The sequence below is a fragment of the Heterodontus francisci genome, chromosome 1 (assembly GCF_036365525.1).
Source record: "Heterodontus francisci isolate sHetFra1 chromosome 1, sHetFra1.hap1, whole genome shotgun sequence".
NCBI classification, from domain to species: Eukaryota; Metazoa; Chordata; class Chondrichthyes; order Heterodontiformes; family Heterodontidae; genus Heterodontus; species Heterodontus francisci.
Window position 1 is genome coordinate 195,590,789 of NC_090371.1, and position 21,765 is coordinate 195,612,553.

The window sequence follows — 21,765 nt, forward strand, 5'->3', positions numbered from 1 at the left end:
TATTACGTATTACATACGTAACAGTTACAGTAACATCACAGTTACATTTCGCATTTAAGATCAAATTACTGGGATTCTCTCCAATAAGTTAATGTGAGGCGTCAAGTATCAGAGATCCAAACTCACGTCGCACGGTTTTAGTAATCTCAGTACGACCTAAATATTTGTTTGTAAATCGGTATATAAATCACGAAAGACGCGATCGAGTTCAGCATGCAACCGAATGTCAACTCTGCTGTCACAATGCAAAGTTGAACCAGCCTCTGATATCTTCTTTTATATCCTTTTCTAAGCAACACCTTTGCGCCGTGTTCCATTAGCTGATATTAGCAGGGGGATAAGCTGCTGGACAGACAGGGCGACGCCACAGGATGGCATTGGGTATCCCTGAAAGTGCGCCTTAATTGCGTGTTGGCCTCCAGCTCGTCAGCTTTGCACAGCACTCGCGACACCATGAGACTGCTCATAGAAACTCGATCTCTCGCAATAATGTAGCATTTGAGAAAAACTTGTCAGCGGAGGCTCCCAGAGATGTTCAAATGGAATATCTGAAGGCTATTACAAATTTTATTGGGGAATAAGGGAGCCCCTGGAGAGGAATGTAAGGGAGATTTTATTTTGCAGAATGATGTGGTTGCACAGTCTCCAGAAATTAGCATCTTTTATATCTTCATGAACTTGTTGAGAACATGGGAATTAAAAGTGAGAGCACGGATGAGAAATCTATCAATTGCGTCTTACGTTGCATTTCTCTCCATTTGAAACGTTGCAAATGACATCGGGTTTATGCTAGTCGAAATAAAGATATAAATTCGCACATGTATATAGATACTTGGGTGGATTGTTATACTGGATAGTCTATTGGTAAAATGACATTTGTTGATACGGAATATTATAAATTCTGAAAATTAAAATCAGGTCAGTTCTATGAAAGTGCCTGTCATATGCAGCTATAAAATAGAACCTGTTTGTTGAATACTGTTTACTTATCGTTTGCTAACTGAATTGTCAACCTTTATAGATGTCGGTAAGAAAATGAACACTGATTTGACAAGGACAAACAATCCATCAAAGGAGGAGGATCCACGGGATAGAAACAGTGTTTTCGGGCAAAGCAAAATAATTTCAACCTAACCTGAGGAGCAGTTCACAAGTTTGTTGCTAATATGATGATACATGCGGGAGTTATCATAGTTTAATACAACACAAGACACCATTCGGCTCACTGTGCCTGTGCTGGCTCTTTGCTTTAGCTATTTGTTACAGAGAGGTGGTACAGGGTGTGGGTGGTTCCCACTGTTCACTTCCCAACTGACTGCAATCGTGTTTTGTTAAATAGATGTGTGAGCCCTAAGTGGCTTGAGGGTCAAATAAACAGACAAATGATGGGTTTTCTGGTAGGTTAAACAAAAGATAACTATATTTACACAGTTCCCAAAATGGTTGCAACCTCACACACACACATTCACTCACCCAGACACACAAGAATAGATAGATAGGAAGGAAAAGCTAAGTGGTTTAAAGTGAGGTATGTGTTCATGGTTTACGGGAAACCTGTTGAATCTTCCAAAGAGGGCAGCCTCTTTTAAAGGTTCAGGCCTGGGTGTTTGTAGTCTTGCGCTTGTTGAGGTGTTGTAGATTTCTGATGGTTAAGATGTCAGATTGGAGGTGTCAGACATTTTCAGTTCTCTGCTGCAGCAAGTTGAAGTGTAAAATTAGCAGCAGATCTTCTTTGTGCTGATCTGATCTCAGCCTTTGGCTGACTGCTTTCTGTGATGTTGCAATCTCTCCTCTCTCAAGACGGCTACCTTTTTAAGGTCAAAATCCATCACATTAGCATTTCTGTTAGTTGATGCATGGCCTACTCCCCTGGTATGACCACACAAATAACTAGGATGCGGAATCCATGGCTATCTCTTAATATCTGGATGGGTAACATTCTGTTATGATGTGGCTACTTGTCTCAGAAGAAAACCATTCAATTCAGGAATGGCTCTTGATGGTTCCAGGATGGGTGTAGTTAACACCTCTTAGTCTGAAATGTATCATTTTGTCCTTTTGAGACAGTGAGGCAGTTTTTGAATACACCAGCCAGGTCATCTGACCTTCAGCAACCATCTTTGCCGTACTTTGTCCACTTTTTAAAGGAAAAGTTAATTTCAAAGAATCCACATTGAATAAAGTTTATTAAAAGCTAGGAATATGATACATCTTTACTGGACATAACACACCCCCACCACACAACAAAAGGAATCTTGATTCCTTTTTTTTTACATTGTTTTCATGGTAAAGTAAAAGAAGCATGAACATACATTCTGCACTCATTCAGACATCCACACCTCAATCTTACAACTGCTACAGCTGGCATTGTCTGCAATAGCCATTTCCTATTCAAGTTTGAGTTTCTCATCACCATTTTTTGGATGAGGCACAATTATAATTGAATCTCTTTTTGGGCATCAAAGTTTGGCACCAGGAAGGTTTATGTTTAGAATACCTGGTGCTTTCTATCCATTCCCTAATTTTAATTCCAGTTATGTGGTGTCAAACGGGGTTGGCTTTCTCTAGCATCTTTTTGCAGTACTTTGGCAATTTTAATACCAACAGACAGGTGGCTTTTGGTGAGTTTTGCGCTACATGGAAACTCGAGTTGGACCCTTCAGTCCTTGAAAGGATTGAATTTCAAAGGCTGCTGTAGAGACATCTTTTCTGTTCTAATGTTTGTAATATGCAAATTTATATTACTGCATTGTTCCTAGCTGTTGACAAATTGCAGTTCCTGTACAGCCTTAACCCCTTAACTGCTGCTTCCACAACACATGGATTTAATAGGTTAGGGTCTGGCACATTGATAATTCTTATCTCTAGGATTCTTTCACCCTTGTAATTCTTTGCTCCTCAATATGGGTTCTTACATTAACTGTGTTTAGCCCCTTTGAGGCATCTGGGTTCTCCTCCTGTACTTTGTCCTTCATGGGTTGAAATTTAAATTGCTGGGTTCGGTTAGCTTTGGATTTAGAAATTGACTGTTGGAGTCTTCAGTGGGCAAATCCATACTGACCTCATTTTAATTTTCTTGTGGTTTTCACAAGTGTTGTTTACTTTAGGGCATGTTACCTTCCATTTTTCTTTTATTTTGGGGATCAGTTTTCCCCAATCTGCCCCATGTCCTCAGGGACACTACTGCTCACAGGTAGTTGTCCAGCTTCCACTGCACTCCCCTGTGGCACTTCAGCTAGGTGAAGCATCTCCATCACTCTTGGCTTGCTTGTTTGGGAACTTTTCTTGTCCCTATTTAAATCTTTAACGAAGGTTTCTGCTAACCAAACCTCTAGTGTATTCCCTTCAACCTCTGCTGCTTTTATCTCAGCTCCTTTACTTTCCTCTGGCTCTGTCTTGGCCTCTTTAAATTTACTGGCTTTCCTTTAGCCTCTTTAATCTTTACTGGCCCTATCATCCCCTGTGGGATTTTTGGGACTTCCTTAGCCCTCTTGCAGCTATGCAGAATTTTACTTGTTCCCCTCAGTTTTCCCAGTCTATGTGGACTGCTCTGGATCCACTGGAAACAATCCCATGCTTCCTGCCAAGCCATTGCCCAGCAATAGGTCGACCCCCTGCATTGGTAAGCTCAGAATCACCCTGGCCATCACTACCCCAGTGACCACTTTACTCTGTAGGTAAACATTAACTACGGGAACCTTTAAGCATTTGCCAGTAAGCCCTTTTACCCATACCGGGGTATTTGTTCTGCTTTCGGGTGGTATCCCTGTAACCTTTGCTACAAGTAGTGTTTGAAGACAATTGGTCTCCCTGAGGATGGCTTTCTCTTTGCTTAGTGCCTGGGATACAAAAGGAGTCATTTTCCATTTTTTACAAAAGGTTCTTGTAGGTATTCTGCTCTTCTGTTAGATTGGAGCACATGCTTATCACCTTCTTGGCTACAGAAACTGCCAGGACTGCAGCGCCCCCAGTGATCTTTTGGAATACCAGCAATCTGCCTGGATATGTCCAGATTTTCCACACTGAAAACGCACTGGGCATGTCCCTACTGGTTTACCATCTTGATTTTTTTCTTTTAAGAGTTGGAGATTGATCTGTTTTTCCTTCCTTACTTTCCTTTTCTCTCAAGCATATTTCTGCTTCATCTTCATCCATCCTATCTCTCCCTAGCCTACAAGAGTTACTAGACCCAGGTTTATTTTGAGTTAGAGGTCTGTGTGTTAATTCATAGTCGCCTGCTATTACTGTGGCTTCTCTCACCCTTGTAATTCTTTGCTCCTCAATATGGATTCTTTTATTAACTGGAATGCTATTTTTAAATTCTTCTAATAGATTCACCTCTCCCGGGTTTTCATAGAAGGGTTCTAGCTTAAGAGATCGAATCCAGTGATCAAAAGCCATGTTTTTAATTCTTTCAAATTCAAAATAGGTTTTTACAGGTCCCTTCCTAGTGTTTTGAGTTTCTGTCTATAGGCTTTGGGTACTAACTCATATGCATTTAGAATTGCTGTTTTAATCTGTTCATAATTGAGGGAACTTTTTTCTGATAACAAAGCTTTTCTTGTTAATTGGCCCTGTATCAGGAGGGTCCAAATTTCTTCAGGCCACTTTAACCTGTTCACAACCTTCTCAAATGACAAAAAGAATGCTTCAACATCTTTGTCATTAAATCTTTATACCAATTGTGAGTACCTTAAGAGCTCAAAGCTCCATCCTGAGTTAGGGTCATTTGCCTCACTGGTGGTGTTTCTACTGTCTACAGCCGACCTTTCTCTACTCAGTTCAAGCTGCCTTAATCCCTTTTCCTGTTATTCCATCTCAAAGACTCTCTCTCACTCTCTCTGTCTCTCTATCCTGGAATGCTCTCTCCTCCCTTTTATCCTGCCTTTTTCTTTCTTGTTCTTGGAATTCTAGCTCCAGTTTCCATTATGCCAGGCAAATGTTTGCCAAGGTAACCTGGTCTGTTTCAGGTTCCATATCGTCTGGTTCAGGGGCAAGATTAAAATAGCTAGCTAAATTCTTCACTATTTCAGGTTGCTTCATTTTTTGTTTGGAAGTGATTCCCACCTGGGCAGCAAGGCTTTTTAAATCTTCAATACTTAATTTATTTAACTTATTATGGGTTATGTCTCCCAGCTCTACAAACCTCTTACCATTAAAGGTGGCTATATCTTTTGTTTCTAGCACGGTAGAGAAGAATGATACAAGAAAATCAATTTTTTCAATTTTTTATAGTTTTACAGGTCAATTTTCCAAATTTCTCATTTAGTCTGATTGTTCAGAATCTCGGCTTCAGGCCCCCAAATTGTTACAGACAGTTGGTAACAGGTGTGGGTGGTTCCCACTATTCACTTCCCAACTGACTGCAATCATGGTTTTTTAAATGAATGTGTTAGCCTCTGAGCGTCTTTAGAGTCAAATGAACAGACAAATAATAGGTTTTCTCATAGGTTAAACAAAAGATAACTATTTTTACACAGTTCCCAAAATGGTCGCAACACCACTCATACACGCATTCACTCACCCACACATGCACAAGAATAGGTAAAGAGGAAAAGGTAAGTGGTTTCGAGCGAGGTAGCTGTTCATGGTTTACAGTAAAACTGTTAAATCTTCTAATGAGGACAGCCTCTTTTAAAGGTGCAAGCCTGGTCTTGAACCTGTTGAGGTGTTGCAGATTCTGGTGGTTAAGACTTTAGAATGGAGGTGGAGGTCACTTTCAGTTCTCTGCTTTTTTTTTATTCATTCATGGGATATGGGTGTCGCTCGCTAGGCCAGCATTTATTGCCCATCCCTAATTGCCCTTGAGAAGGTGGTGATGAGCTGCCTTCTTGAACTGTTGCAGTCCATGTGAGGTAGGTACACTCACTGTACTGTTAGGGAGTTCCAGGATTTTGACCCAGCGACAGTGAAGGAACAGCAATATAGTTCCAAGTCAGGATGGTGTGTGGCTTGGAGGGTAACTTGCAGGTGACGGTGTTCCCATGAATTTGCTGCCCTTATTCTTCTAATTGATAGAGGTCGTGGGTTTGGAAGGTGCTGTCAAAGGAGCCTTGGTGCATTGTCGATGGTACACACTGTTGCCACTGTGCGTCAGTGGTGGAGGGAGTGAATGTTTGAGGATGGGGTGCCAATCAAGCGGCTGCTTTGCCCTGGATGGTGTGGAACTTCTTGAATGTTGTTGGAGCTGCACCCATCCAGGCAAGTGGAGAGTATTCCATCACACTCCTGACTTGTGCTTTGTAGATGGTGGGAAAGCTTTGGGGAGTCAGGAAGTGAGTTACTCTGCTGCAGCAAGTTGAAGTGTAGAATTAGCAGCAGGCCTTCGTCTCTGTGCTGGTCTGATCTCACAGCCTTTGGCTGGACTATTTTTGTGATGTTGTTGTGATCTCTCTCTCTTCAGAGGGCTACCTTTTTAAGGTCAAAATCTATCACATTTGCATTTCTGTTAGTTGACATAGTATACAATTGCGCAAAGATGAGTGGCAGGTCAGATAATTGGTCAGAATATAAAGAACGGCAGAGAATGACTTAAAGGTTAATCAGGAGAAAGAAATTAAAGTATGAGAGGAAGCTAGCTAGAAATGTAAAAACGGATATGAAGAGCTTCTACAGGTATTTAAAAGTAAAAGAGTAAGTAAAGTGAGTGTTGGTCCTCTAGAGAGTGAGAATGGAAATTAATAGTAGATAATAAGGAAATGGCAGATGAAATGAACATATATTTTGTTTCTGTCTTCACTATAGAGGATACAAAAAACATTCCAATAATAGCTGTAAATCAGGAGTTGGAAGGAAAAGAGGAACTTCGTGAAATTACAATCACCAGGGAAGTGGTACTGAGCGAACTGATGGAGCTGCAGGTTGACAAGTCCTCCTAGGGTCTTAAAAGAGGTGGCTAATGAGGTAGTAGATGCGTTGGTGTTAATTTTTCAAAATTCACGAGATTCTGGAACGGTTCCATCAGACAGGCAGAAAACAGATAACTATAGGCTAGTCTGTCGTGGGGAAGGTGTTAGAATCAATCGTTAAGGAGATTATAGCTGGGCATTTAGAAAAACCTAAGGTAATCGGGAATACTGAGCATGGTTTTGTGAAAGGCAAATCATGTTTAACCAATTTATTGGAGTTCTTTGAAGGAGTAACATAGGCTGTGGACAAATGGGAGCCCGTTGACATACTGTACTTGGATTCCCAGAAGGCGTTTGACAAGGTGCCACATAAAAGGTTATTGCACAAAGTAGGAACTCATGTAGGGGATAACATATTAGCATGGATAGAAGATTGGCTGGCTGGCAGAAAGCAGAGACTATGCATAAATGGGTCCTTTTCTGATTGACAGGATGCAAAGAGTGGAGTCCTGCAGGGGTCTGTGCTGGAGCCTTAACTTTTTACAAATTATATCAATGACTTAGATGAGGGGAGCGATGGCATAGTAGCTAAATTTGCAGACGACACAAAGATAGATAGGAAGGTATGTTGTGAACAGGGCATAGGGAGGTTGCAGACCAATATAGATAGGTTGAGTGAGTGGTCAAACATCTGGTAGATGGAGTATAATGTGGGAAAATGTGGTTGTTTCCTTTGGAAGGAAGAATAAAAAAGCAGTGTATTACCTAAATGGAGAATGACTGCAGAATTCCGAGGTGCAGAGGGATCTAGGTGTTCTAGTGCATGAGTCACAAAGGTTAGGATGCAGGTACAGCAAGTAATAAAGAAGGCTAATGGAATGCGATCCTTTATTATGAGAGGAATTGAAAATAAAAGTAAGGATGTTATGCTTCAGTTATACAGACCACATTTCGAATACTGTGTGCAGTTTTGGTCTCCTTATTTAAAGAAGGATATAAATGCATTGGAGGCGGTTCAGAGGAGGTTTACTAGATTGATACCTGGAATGAGCGGGTTATCTTCTGAGGAAAGGTTGGACAGACTGGCTTTGTTTTCACTGGAGTTTAGAAGAGTGAGGGGAGACTTGATTGAAGTGTATAAGATCCTGACAGTTTTGACAAGGTGGATGTACAAAGAATGTTTCCTCTTGTGGGTGAGTCCAGAAACAAGGGGTACTGCTTTAAAATTAGGGGTCGCCCTTTTAGGACAGAGATGAGGAGAATTTTTTTTTCTGAGGATTGTGCGACATTGGAACTGTCTGCCTCAGAAGGTGGTGGAGGCGGGGTCATTGAATATTTTTAAGGCGGAGGTAGATAGATTCTTGTTAGGCAAGGGAATCAAAGGTTATGGGGGGTAGATGGGAGTGTGGAATTTGAGACACAAACAGATCAGCCATGATCTAATTGAATGGTGGAGCAGGCTCGAGGAGCCAAATGGCCTACTTCTGCCCTTATTTCATATGTTCGTATTTTCGTGCATTTTTATGTTCGCATATCAGATGGACTTCTCCCCTGCTGTGATCATAGATTAAGATGTGGAATCCATGGATATCTATTAATATCTGGATGGGTACCATTCTAACCATTCTGTTAAGATGTGGCTACGTCACACCTTATTTGTCTTAGAAGAAAACCATTCAATTCAGGAATGTCTCTTGACACCTCTTAGTCTGGAATGTATCCTTTTGTCCTGATGAGACAGTGAGGCAGTCACTGAATATACAGACCAGGTCATCTGACTTTCAGTGGCCACCTTTGCAGCACATTGTCCACTTTTTTAGAGGAAAGGTCAATTTCAAAGAGTCCACATTGAATATAATTTCTATCTTAAAACTTAGGAATATTATGGGCTGGATTCTATAGGGGCCACGACGTCGGGATCCGTGGTGGTGGGAGGGCTTAAAGATTGCCCTGGATGAGGCCCGCCATGGATTTCGATGCCAGCAGGGCCCGTCCCGATCTTGCCGGCGGTGGCGGTGAGGCCTCGTGGCAGCCCCACCACCACCCCCACCACTCGGTGTTGGGACTTAAATTTAAATATGCAAAATAATTAACTTACCTGCATTAATGAATTTTCCGTCGCCTCCTAATGTGCCACCACAATCTTCATCCTGGCGGCCGACACTGACGCGCCTTTGGATCCCCATCTGGGGAAACGAGGTGCGACACCTGTGGGGAAGGGTCAGGAGGTAGGTTTATTAGTGTGGTGGGGGGTTGTGGGGTCAAACGTACTTGATTGGGGATGATGGGAAGGGGTAAAGGTAAAAGGTTGTGAACTTTGTGGGTTGGAGGGGGAAGGTCATATAATTCAAGGTAAGTATTTCAGGGTGGGGAAAGGGCAGGAATGACATGTAATGCCATTGGGGGATGGGGGAGGGACTGGGAATATTTCTGCAATTATTTTTAATAAGTTCACATGCAGTGCCTCTTTAATAATTTAACCTGTCATTGGGGGGGGGGGTGGGGGGTGGGTGGTCGCCCCGGACATGTTAATGAGCAGCCGCGTATAAGATAGTGTTGGCTCTGTAGAGTGAAACACAGGCGTGCGGGCCGCCATCTTTTACGGCCAGCACCGTACTCGACAGGGGCAACATAGAATCCAGCTCTATATGTCTTTACTGGGCATAACATAGCCAATTAGTTCCACTCCCCTGCTTGCTCTCCATAGCCCAGCAAATTTTCTCCCTTCAAGTATTTATCCAACTCAATCTTCAAAGTCAATATTGAATCTGCTTCCATCACTCTTTCATGGAGTGCATTCCAGATCATAACAACACACTGCGTATTATTTTTCCTGAAGTCACTTCTGGTTCATTTGCCAATTATATTATATCTGTGACCTCTGGTTACCAACCTTTCTGCCACTGGAAACATTTTCTCCATATTTACTCTATCATAACGATTCAAGATTTCAAGTCTATCAAGTCTTCCTCCAACCCTCTCTGCTCTAAGGAGAATAACCTCAGTTTGTCTAGTCTCTCTACATAACTGAAGTCCCTCATCCCTGGTGCCATTCTATTAAGTATCCTCTGCATCCTCTCTAAGGCCCTGACATCCTTCTTAAAGTGTGGTATCCAAAAGTGAGGCCTAACCAGCATTTGTTTTTTTCAAAAGTATTTTATCAAAAACCTTTGAAAGTCCGTGCATATAAGATCAATTGCCCTGCAGTCATCAACCCTATTTGTCACTACATCAAAAGAGTTAGGAACTGAGATGAAATAAATAGTCAGCAAGTGGATCTAGATGCACTGAGGGAATGGACCATAAGTGGCAGATGCTTTTCAGTGTAGACAGTGTTGCATCTGGGCAGGAGATTATTCTAGGCATGCAAGGTTGTGCAGTCCAGGCTGTTTAGCAGGAAGAAGCTTTGAAAGTTATAGTTCATAAAACTAAGACTGAAATGAGGTCGATGGAATGTGAAGAGTATTATCTCCAGCAGACTGTTGGACTGAATGGCTTGATTTTGTGCTGTATATTTTATATAATTGAAGGTCCATGGTCAGTGTCACCAGGCTGTTATGAAAGTGAAAAAGTTTTAGGCTGTATAGCTACAATAAGTAAAGATAAAATCAGCAGGACAATTTCTTACCTTGTAAAATACAATGGTTCAGATACGTCTAGAGTACAGTGCCTAGTGTTAGTTCCTTCACATGGAAAAGATTCAGAGGAGGGCTCTTCAGTTGATATCTAGTTTACCAGACCTGGGTTTAAAGAGCCGAAGATTTTATCTCTGGCAAAATGTAGATATCAAGGGGATATGATTGATTTTTTTAAAAATAATGAAGGAATTAGATTCTGTCTGAGTGGATAGGTTATTTGAGCTAGGTAGACCAGGGAGGACTAGTGCTGCATCAATACAAGTTGCAAAAACTAGAGATAGGTTAGCTGCTAAGAAGTAATTCTTTTTTCAGAGTCATCAACCTCTGCCAGGATGGTCATGAACAAAATTCACAGCAGACCTTCAAAGGGGAGCTAAATGAGTTTCTGCAAAATGAGTTGTAGAAAGGATGTTGGGTGTGCTATGACCAGTGATAACATTTACTCTGGTCTCCCAAAGATTAACTTTTGGGGATCAGAGAGAAATTTACCAGGGTGCTTTTTTTTTACTAAATGGGCTTAATTTTTGTTTTTTTGCTTTTTAAATTCTTCCAGAAGAGTGAATGTCTAGTGATGGTGGGGTTAATGGTGCAAGTGGTTTGTTTCATATCAGGATGGAATAGGCTTAATGGATCAGTTGGTCTTTCTATTTCATATGAATATAGTCTATGAATACACCAAGTTTTAAACTGAATGTTCTAAACAAGCAGTGACTTGATTATAAGATTAATACATGCTATGCCTGTTTTGAAAAAGTTATCATAGTTTTCATTAGGAAAATTAAGGAATGGAGTCTGGTGAGGCCCAAGAGAATGGCTGAGAAAAACTCTTGCCATTGAACTGCCTATTATTCCTCAATACACTAGCTTGTCGTATCCGAACCTGAACACAAGAAATAGGAGCAGGATTAGGCCATTCGGCCCCTTGAGCCTGCTCCACCACTCAACTAGATCATGGCTGATCTTCTGCCTCAACATCATTTTCCTGCACTATCCCCATATCTTTTGATATCTTTAATCTCTAGAAATCTATCAATCTTAGTCTTAAATATACTCAACGGCTGAGCCTCCACAGCCCTCTGGGAGAGAGAATTCCAAAGATTCACCACCCTCTGAGTGAAGAAATTCCTCCTCATCTCAGTCTTAAATGGCCTTCCCCTTATTCTGAGTCTATGTCCCCTTGTTCTAGACTCACCAGCCAGGGGAAACATTGGGCTGGATTTTACCAGCCCCTTGACACAGTGGATTGTGGTAGGGAGGCCCGTAAAATACTTTCGGGAGTGGCCCGCCACAGCCCACAATGCCGAGAAGGCCCTGCTGCATATTACTGCCGGCGGTGAGGCCTTGGTGCAGCCCCCTCACCGCTTGGTGGTGGGCCTTCATTTGAATAATCAACTTCATGTAAATTAAATGATAACGAACTTACCTGGTCACGGCGGCCGTCCCACGGTGATATTACCAGTGACGGCCGCAACTTGCGCGCCTTCTGGCAAGGCACTGGTGGGGAGGGAGAAGAAGTGCAAATTTCAGGGCGGGGGGGGGGGGTGGGTGGGAGCAAGGGGTAAAGACTTTTGATTGGTTTGGGGGATGTTGGGAAGGGGCCATGGTTTAAAGTATCTAAAGGGGGAAAAGGTTGGGATCAGACCAAAAATCTTTTTGTGGGGTGGGGGGTGGAATGTCCAATTAATCTATCGATTCTTCCTTGGGGGTGTATGTGGGGACAATGAGAATATTATTAGTTGTCTCACTTACATTTGCACCATCGTTTATCTTTAAAAATATAAATGTCATGTAAGGGCTTGAAGCCCTTTAAAAATGGCGCTGAGCCTGCGTGTTGACCCTGGACACCATTGCGATATTACAGTGTTCACCCCCTCTATGTCATCGGGGGCGGCTGCTCCGCCCCCTCCATTTAAATGAGCCCCCGCACGTAATATCACAAGGGCTCTGCGGCGACACTTCTGTGTGGGAAGGCTGCTGACTTCTGCGGCAGCGCACTGATAAAATTCAGCCCATCGTATCTACATCCAGTCACACCCTGTAAAGATTTTGTAAGTTTTAGTGAGATCACCTCTCCTCCTTCGAAACTCTAGGGAATACTGGCCCAATTTGCTCAATCTCTCCTCATAAGACAATCCCACCATCCCAGGGGTTAGTCTGGTGAACCTCTGTTGCACTCCCTCTATAACAAGTATATCCTTCCTTAGATGTGGAAACCAAAACTGTACACAATAATCCAGATGCGGTCTCACCAAGGCTGTATACAATTGCAGCATGACATCTTTACTCCAGTACTCAAAACCCCTTGTGATGAAGGCCAACATACCATTTCTCTTCCTAATTGCTTGCTGCACCTGCGTGCTAGCTTTTAGTGATTCATGAACAAGGGCAGCCAAGTCCCTTTGAACATCAACACTTCCCAACCTCTCACCATTTAAGAAGTTCTCTGTCTTTCTGTTTTTTCTACCAAAGTGGATCACTTCACACTTATTCACAATATGTTCCATCTGCCATGTTCTTTCCCATTCACAACCTGTCCAAGTCCCCTTGATGCCTCCTTGCATCGTCCTCACAACTTACATTCCCACCTGGATTTGTGTCATCTGCAAATTTGGATCAGTCCCAGGGATCAGTCTGGTGAACCTTTGTTGTACTCCCTCTATGGCAAGTATATCCTTCATTAGATGAGGGGACCAAAACTGTACACAATACTCCAGGTGCAGTCTCATGAGGAAGCCCCAACCTGCAACAAAAACTGCGCCCCGAATTCCCATATCGACTTTTGGGGAACCATTCAGGAGGGTGCTGGTGGATTGTGTCTGAGGCAGTCTTGGTTACATTGCTGAGTCCATAAACTGGCTTTCATAGCCATCTGGAGTGCATTTATACTGCAAGTCTTGCTTTTTCAAGTGATATGCACATTGGACCTATGCTAACCTTGCTGTGTAAATCCAGAGTCAGGGAACCTGATATTACATGGAATGTACACACAGTGTGGATTCAAACAGGATTTATAAAGTACTAAGAGGGTAAGTTGGCCGAATCTTCACACACCTTGACCATCTTCTGGAATTCTTATTCCCTCGACCTTGTTACCTCCCTCTCTGCCTTGAAAAACCTTGCTTAAGAACTTAATACAAAAGAAAGATACTGTGAATGCTGTAAATCTGAAACATAAACAGAAAACGCTGGAAATACTCAGCAGGTCTCACAGCATCTTTGGGGAGAGAAACAGAGTTAACATTTTATGCTGCTTGATGTTGCTTTTGCTCCTCCTGGCCCTCTTTCGTCCCCCTTCTCCCTCACTCACTGTTCAGCTTTCTCACACTATCCATGTTAATTGTATATTAATTGGGTGTTTGATTGTATTCCGGTCGTGGGCATTCACTGGGGACTCACCTGTGCTCATGTATCTGGGAGCAGGCTGAAACTGGGGTTATGGTGTTGGAGGTGTATCATATGTAAAATGTGCCTCTGTAAAGTGTATAAGGGCTTGGGTCAGGATTTTACTGGCCTCCGGGAGTCAGGCTGGGAGGTGAGAGGATGGTAAAATTGCGGTAGGAGCGTTAAGTTGGCTCCCTGACATGGTCCTGCCACTGCAACATTTTCCCAACGGCAGGACCGGATGCAGAGAGGTGGCTTGCTCCAAGAAGGCGGTCAGCTAATTATTATAATTAAAGTCCCAATTAGGGGCCATTTTACAGTGCTGTCAGCATTTTGTTAAATGGAGACAGCCACCCTGCAGCAGCCTGGCTGACCAGGCTGGGTGGCCCAAAGAGGGGTCTGTGGACAGGGGAGTCAGCACCCGCAGCCCCAACGATCTCCCCGGAGGGTTTCCCCTCCGACGCTTGGCCCCCGTGATTTCTTTATTTTTTCAAATTTACCTGGCCCAGCTCCCAAGTTCTCCTGCCTGTCTCAGCAGTGCCCACCTTTCCCGGAGGCACTGCTGAGGTTTCAGAGCTGCTGGCCCTCTGATCAAGTAAATAGACAAACTAAACAAGCACAAGTCCATAATAAGAGCCATTCTTGTTCGCTATATTTTCTCAAATTCTCTCTGTCGTGGAAAACTACCTTTAAAGTTAAAATGTTTTTTATGTTCTCCTGCATCTTCCCTTCTCTATCTCCTAACTCTCCCCTTTTTCTTGTGCTGACTCTATCCCTGCAATCACTATCAAGCATCAAATTCAATGTTGTATAAACATACATTGCTACCACTATTTTGTCATTGCAACAACTGTTACTGTTCCACCATTATTCATTCTCCACAGGTTTTAAATAAAACGTTTTTAACTAAGTGGCATATGGTTGATTTACAGCTAAATTATTGCTAACAGTTAAAATAAAACAGAATATTGAAAGAAAGGTTATTAATTGAGGAGACTGAACAAATGAATTATTTAGAGTATTTTTTATTTTATTTTAATTTGTTTCATCATTCCTTTTTCTTATCATGTGCCTGCCCACTGTTTTTTTCATGTTTGTGCTTGGGCCAGGTCTGTTCATTTTTCTGTCCATTAACACCCTCTCTGCACTAACACTTTGTCTTTCAGCACACCATTAACATACCGTTTGCCTTTGCTCCATGACCTTCTGGTCAGTTATTCTCTGTGACCCTGTCCTATCAACGCCTTGCCTTTTGTTATCTTTTGCTCCACCCCTGCTTTATTTGCTTAAAACCTATTACATTTCTAACTTTTGCCAGTTCTGATGAAGGGTCACTGAAACGTTAACTCTGCTTCTTTCTCCACAGATGTTGCCAGACGTGCTGAGTATTTCCAGCATTTTTATTTTTATTTAGAATATTGGATTTGTGACACAGATCAATATGAACTTCAAAGACTATTTGTTTTATTTGGATAGTGAATTATAAAGGAATTCACCATCCACTAAATTATGCAATCTGCCAATAAATTATCAGCAGATGCATGGGAACACCACCACCTGCAAGTTCCCCTCCAAGCCACACACCATCCTGACTTGGAACTATATTGCCGTTCTTCACTGTCGCTGGGCCAAAACTCTGGATCTCCCTTCCTAACAGTTCTGTAGGTGTACTGCACCACATGGACTGCAGCGGTTCAAGAAGGTGGCTTCTCAAGGGCAATTAGGGATGGGCAACAAACGCTGGCCTAGCCAGTTATGCCACATCCCATGAACAAGTAAATGAAGCCACTGAGGTGTAGCTGGTAACTTTTTATCATTAAGAGAGAATGGACAGGTGTCAGGGCTTTCACTTAACATTAAACTTAAACTATAGCTGATTTATACAAGTTTTTTTCCATTTTTAGCATGATGAATTTGCATTTTAAACATGCAGGGCTAGAAATTGGATCACCCCATTTTGTGGGACTTGCCACATGCTTGATCCTGACTCTATACTAGTCCCTAAAGTTCACATAATGCCAGTATTTGAGCTGGTGGCTGTGAGCATAAGCTCAAGTGATGGGACCTCCTCTTCAGTCTCATGGGTTGTACATCCTGTTCCTCATGGCTGTTTGGAGGGTGAGCAGACATCAATTCTTGAACATCTGATAGCACCAAAGCATATGGGAGGGGGGATGAGGGAAGTGGTGGTTGTGGACTTGAGGGAGGAGTTCCACGGTCACACCATCTGCAGTTTCAATTCACACCCTGCTGTGCTGGTTCCAAATGAGGTCGCAGCACATAAAATTGGAGCACACATCTCATTCCCATGATTGTAGCATGGCATAGGGAAAGCAGCTACCACCTTTGGCTGACTTGCAAAACGTGATTGGGATAACACAAACTGGCCCTTAGGACCAAGCTGCTGGGTTATAAGGCCTGTGTTCTCAGCACCTTGCTGTATGGCTGTAAAACATGTGCGACTTACAGCTACCAGGAAATGAAACTCAATTATTTCCATCTTTGCTGTCTGCGGCACATTATGGCGATATCCTGGCAGGACAAAATCACAAATGTGGCAGTCCTCTTCAAGGCAGAGTTCCCAAGTGTGTTGGCACTAATCAAATAGAGGCAACTTTGGTGGATCGGACAGGTCCGAAGGATGGAAGACGGTTGCATGCCCAAGGACCTTCTGTATGGTGAGGTGGCCGGGCCTAACAACCAGTGGGGCACCCAAAGCTCCGCTTCAAGGATGCTCGCAAGCATGACGTGAAGGCCCTAAATGTCAACTATTGCACCTGGGAGTCACTATCTAGTGAAGGAGAGAAATGGCACCACATCCTGTGGACTGGTGTGCACTACCATAATGACCAGTTGTTATAGCAGCTTGGCAGCAGGCGCTACTGTCAAAAACAACAACTCACAGCGTCACTTGGCAGCTTCATGTGCAGCACTTATGGCAGGACCTAACTCTCAAGGATTAGCCTTCACAGCCATCAGCAAAGGTGCACCTAAATGGATTGTTTGCTGCGTGTCCATCATCTTTCATAATGACCGGAGCAGTGGCAGGCGGACCTGGGAGGAGGCTGATCCAGAGCTGGACCTGAAAAATAGAGCGCGGGACTCGAGGCCCTCACTTACCTGGAGACCGGAGCGGCGGCTGGCAGACCTGGGAGGAGGCTGATCCAGAGAGGGACCTGAAAAATAGAGTGCGGGGCTCGAGGCCCTCACTTACCTGGTGACTACAGCGGCAGCTGGTGGACCTGGGAGGAGGCTGATCCAGAGTGGGACCTGAAAAATAGAGCGCGGGGCTCGAGGCCTTCACTTACCTGGAGACCGGAGCAGCAGTTGGCTCTGTCTCTCTCGCTCTCTCTCTTTCTGCAAGAGCGCGCTGAGATTTGAAAGAAGGGAAAAAATTTACAGTGACATCAAGGGAAATCTGCAAGATGATTGGTTGGGTAAGTAACAGCTGTTAGTGCATTTAAATAGCTTTAAAAAAGAAGGGGAAAGATTTTTTTAAATAAAATGTCAAGTGATAAGGTGAGTACTGCTAAAGTGTGTTTTAAAAAAAATTAGTGTAATTTATTAAGGACTTTAGATTGTAGTGGGTATTGTTTGGAGTAGAACAAGGCCCCTAGTGTAATTAGTATTTTTTAAAGGGAGTAACTAAGTAATCTAAAGGTAAGTCCTGACAGGAGAGCTCAGCCCGTGATATGCTCCTCCTGTGGCTATGTGGGAAATCAGGGACTCTTGCAGTGTTCCTGATGACCATGTGTGCAGGAAGTGTATCCATCTGCAGCTACTGGCTACCCGCATTACGGAGCTGGAGCTGCGGGTGGATTCACTGTGGAGCATCCGCGATGCTGAGGACGTTGTGGATAGCACGTTTAGTGAGGTGGTCACACCACAGGTAATGGTTACACAGGCAGAAAAGGGATGGGTGTCCACCAGACGGAGTAGTAGGCGCAGGCAGGTAGTGCAGGAGTCCCGTGTGGCCATCCCCATCTCAAACAGATATACCGCTTTGGATACTGTTGCGGGGGGGTGGCCTCCCAGGGGAAAGCAACAGCAGCCAAGTTCGTGGCACCACAGATGGCTCTGCTGAACAGCGGGGGGATAAAGACTGAGAGAGCCATAGTGATAGGAGATTCAATTGTAAGGGGAACAGACAGGCGTTTCTGTGGCCACAAACGAGACTCCAGGATGGTATGTTGCCTCCCTGCTGCTAGGGTCAAGGATCTCTTGGAACGGCTGCAGGACATTCTGAAGGGGGAGGGTGAACAGCCAGTGGTCGTGGTGCATGTCGGTACCAACGACATAGGTAGAAAAAGGGATGAGGTCCTGCAAGATGAATTTAAGGAGTTAGGAGCTAAATTAAAAAGCAGGACCTCAAAGATAGTAATCTCAGGATTACTTCCTGTGCCACGTGTTAGTGAGTATAGGAACAGGAGAATAGACCAGATGAATGTGTGGCTGGAGAAATGGTGCAGGAGGGAGGGATTTAGATTCCTGGGACATTGGGACCAGTTCTGGGGAAGGTGGGACCTCTACAAGGGGGACGGGTTGCACCCAGGCAGGACCAGAACTGATGTCCTCGCAGAGGCGTTTGCTAGTGCTGTTGGGGAGGATTTAAACTAGAATGGCAGGGGGATGGGAACCTGAGTGGGGAGACTGAGGAGGAGGAAACAAGGATAGAAACGAAAGACAGGAAACAAAAAGGCAAAAGTGGAAGGCATAGAAATCAAGGGCAAGAAACAAATAGGGCCATAGTGCGAAATAATGCTAAGATGACTAAGAATGTTAAAAAGACAAGCCTAAAGGCAATTGTGTCTCAATGCAGGGAGTATTCGCAATAAGATAGGCAAATTAACCGCGCAAATAGATGCAAATGGATATGATATAGTTGCGATTACGGAGACATGGCTGCAGGGTGACCAAGGATTGGAACTGAACATCCAGGGGTATTCAATACATAGGAAGGACAGGCAAAAAAGGAAAGGAGGTGGAGTAGCATTGTTAGTAAAAGAGGAAATCAATACAATAGTGAGGAAGGATATTAGCTCAGAGAATCCTGATGTGGAATCTGTATGGGTGGAACTAAGAAACACCAAGGGGCAGAAAATGTTGGTGGGGGTTGTATATAAAAGCAGTGGTGGTGTAGAGGATAGCATTAAACAAGACATTAAAGATGCATTCAATAAGGGTGCAACTGTAATTATGGGTAACTTTAATCTACATCTTGATTTGGCAAAGCAAATTAGCAATAATACTGTCGAGGAGGAATTCCTGGAGTGCGTACGTGATGGTTTTTTGGACCAATACGTTGAGGAACCAACTAGAGAACAGGCCATCCTAGACTGGGTATTGTGTAATGAGAAAGGATTAGTTAACAATCTTGTTGTGCGGGGTCCCTTGGGGAAGAGCGACCATAACATGATAGAATTCTTCATTAAGATGGAGAGTGAGAGAGTTGATTCCGAGACTAGGGTCCTGAATCTAAATAAAGGAAACTATGAAGGTATGAGGCGTGAGTTGGCTATGATAGATTGGGGAATGTTACTTAAAGGGTTAACAGTGGATAGGCAATGACTAGCATTTAAAGAGCGCATGGATGAATTACAATAATTGTTTATTCCTGCCTGGTGCAAAAATAAAACAGGAAGGGTGGCTCAACCGTGGCTTACAAAAGAAATTAGGGATAGTATTAGATCCAAGGAGGAGAAATATAAAATGGCCAGAACAAGCAGCAAACCTGAGGATTGGGAGCAGTTTAGAATTCAGCAAAGGAGGCCAAAGGGATTGATTAAGAAGGAGAAAAATAGAGTATGAGAGTAAGCTTGCAGAGAACATAGAAACTGACTGTAAAAGCTTCTATAGGTATGTGAAGAGAAAAAGATTAGTGAAGACAAATGTGCGTCCCTTACAGTCAGAAACGGAGGAATTTATAATGGGGAACAAAGAAATGGCAGACCAATTAAATACATACTTTGTTTCTGTCTTCACAAAGGAGGACACAAATGACCTGCCAGAAATGTTGGGGAACATAGGGTCTAATGAGAAAGAGGAGCTGTATGAAATTAGTATTAGTAGGGAAATGTTGTTAGGGAAATTGATGGGATTGAAGGCCGATAAATTCCCAGGGCCTGATAATCTGCATCCCAGAGTACTTAAGGAAGTGGACCTTGAAATAGTAGATGCATTAGTGGTCATTTTTCAAAATTCTATAGACTCTGGAACAGTTCCAATGGATTGGAGGGTAGTTCATGTAACCCCACTATTTAAAAAAGAAGGCAGAGAGAAAACAGGGAATTATAGACCAGTTAGCCTGACATCAATAGTGGGGAAAATGCTAGAGTCCATTATAAAAGATGTAATAGCAGAGCACTTGGAAAACAATGACACGATCAGACAAAGTCAACATGGATTTACGAAAGGGAAATCATGCATGACAAATCTACTGGAATTTTTTGAGGATGTAACTAGTAGAATAGACAATGGAGAACCAGTGGATGTGGTGTATTTGGACTTTCAGAAGGTTTTCGATAAGGTCCCACATAAGAGATTAGTGTGCAAAATTAAAGCACATGGGATTGGGGGTGGTACTGACATGGATAGAGAACTGGTTGGCAGACAGGAGACAAAGAGTAGGAATAAATGGGTCCTTTTTCCAAGTGGCAGGCAGTGACTAGTGGAGTAGTGCAGGGATCAGTGCCAGGACCCCAGCTATTCACAATATATATTAATAAAATAGATGAGGGAATTAAATGTAATATATCCAAGTTTGCAGATGACACAAAACTGGGTGGGAATGTGAGCTGTGAGGAGGATGCAGAGAAGCTGCAGTGTGATTTGGACAGGTTGAGTGAGTGGGCAAATACATGGCAGATGCAGTATAATGTGGATAAATGTGAGGTTATCCACTTTGCTGGCAAAAACAGAAAGGCAGATTATTATCTGAACAGTGATAGATTGGGAAATGGGGACGTGCAGCGAGACCTGGGTGTCCTTGTGCACCAGTCGCTGAAAGTAAGCATGCAGGTGCAGCAGACTGTTAAGAAGGCAAATGGTATGTTGGCCTTCATTGCAAGAGGATTCGAGTACAGGAGCAAGGATGTCTTGCTGCAATTGTACAAGGCCTTGGTGAGACCACATCTGGAGTATTGTGTGCAGTTTTGGTCTGAGGAAGGATGTTCTTGCTATGGAGGGAGTGCAGCAAAGGTTCACCAGACTGATTCCTGGGATGGCAGGACTGACATATGAAGAGAGATTGGGTCGATTAGGCTTGTATTCGCTAGAGTTTAGAAGAATGAGAGGGGATCTCATAGAAACATATAAAATTCTAACAGGACTGGACAGACTAGATGCAGGAAGGATGTTCCCGATGGCGGGGGAGTCCACGACCAGGGGTCACAGTCTAAGGATAAGGGGTAAGCCATTTAGGACTGAGATGAGGAGGGATTTCTTCACCCAGAGTGTGGTGAACCTGTGGAATTCTCTACCACAGAAAGCAGTTGAGGCCAAATCATTAAATATATTTAAGAAAGAGTTAGATATAATTCTTAGGGATAAAGGAATCAAGGGGTACGGGGAGAAAACGGGAACAGGGTACTGAGTTTGGACGATCAGCCATGATTGTATTGAATGGCGGTGCAGGTTTGAAGGGCTGAATGGCCTACTCCTGCTCCTATTTTCTATGTTTCTATGTTTCATAGATAGAAGGATGCAAACCAATAAAAAAAGCACTGCTGGTGGCCTCTGACTCTGCAGCAACCAGTGTTGTGAGCGGACCACTTCCACCAGCCTTCCCTTTTTAAAGGCACAGTCCCTATTAAAGGAAAGCTGCAATAATGGAGTGAAATCTGCTGGATAATCACTTTGGAACACTTAGGGTCAAGGGAGATGTCGTAGTGCAGCAGGGA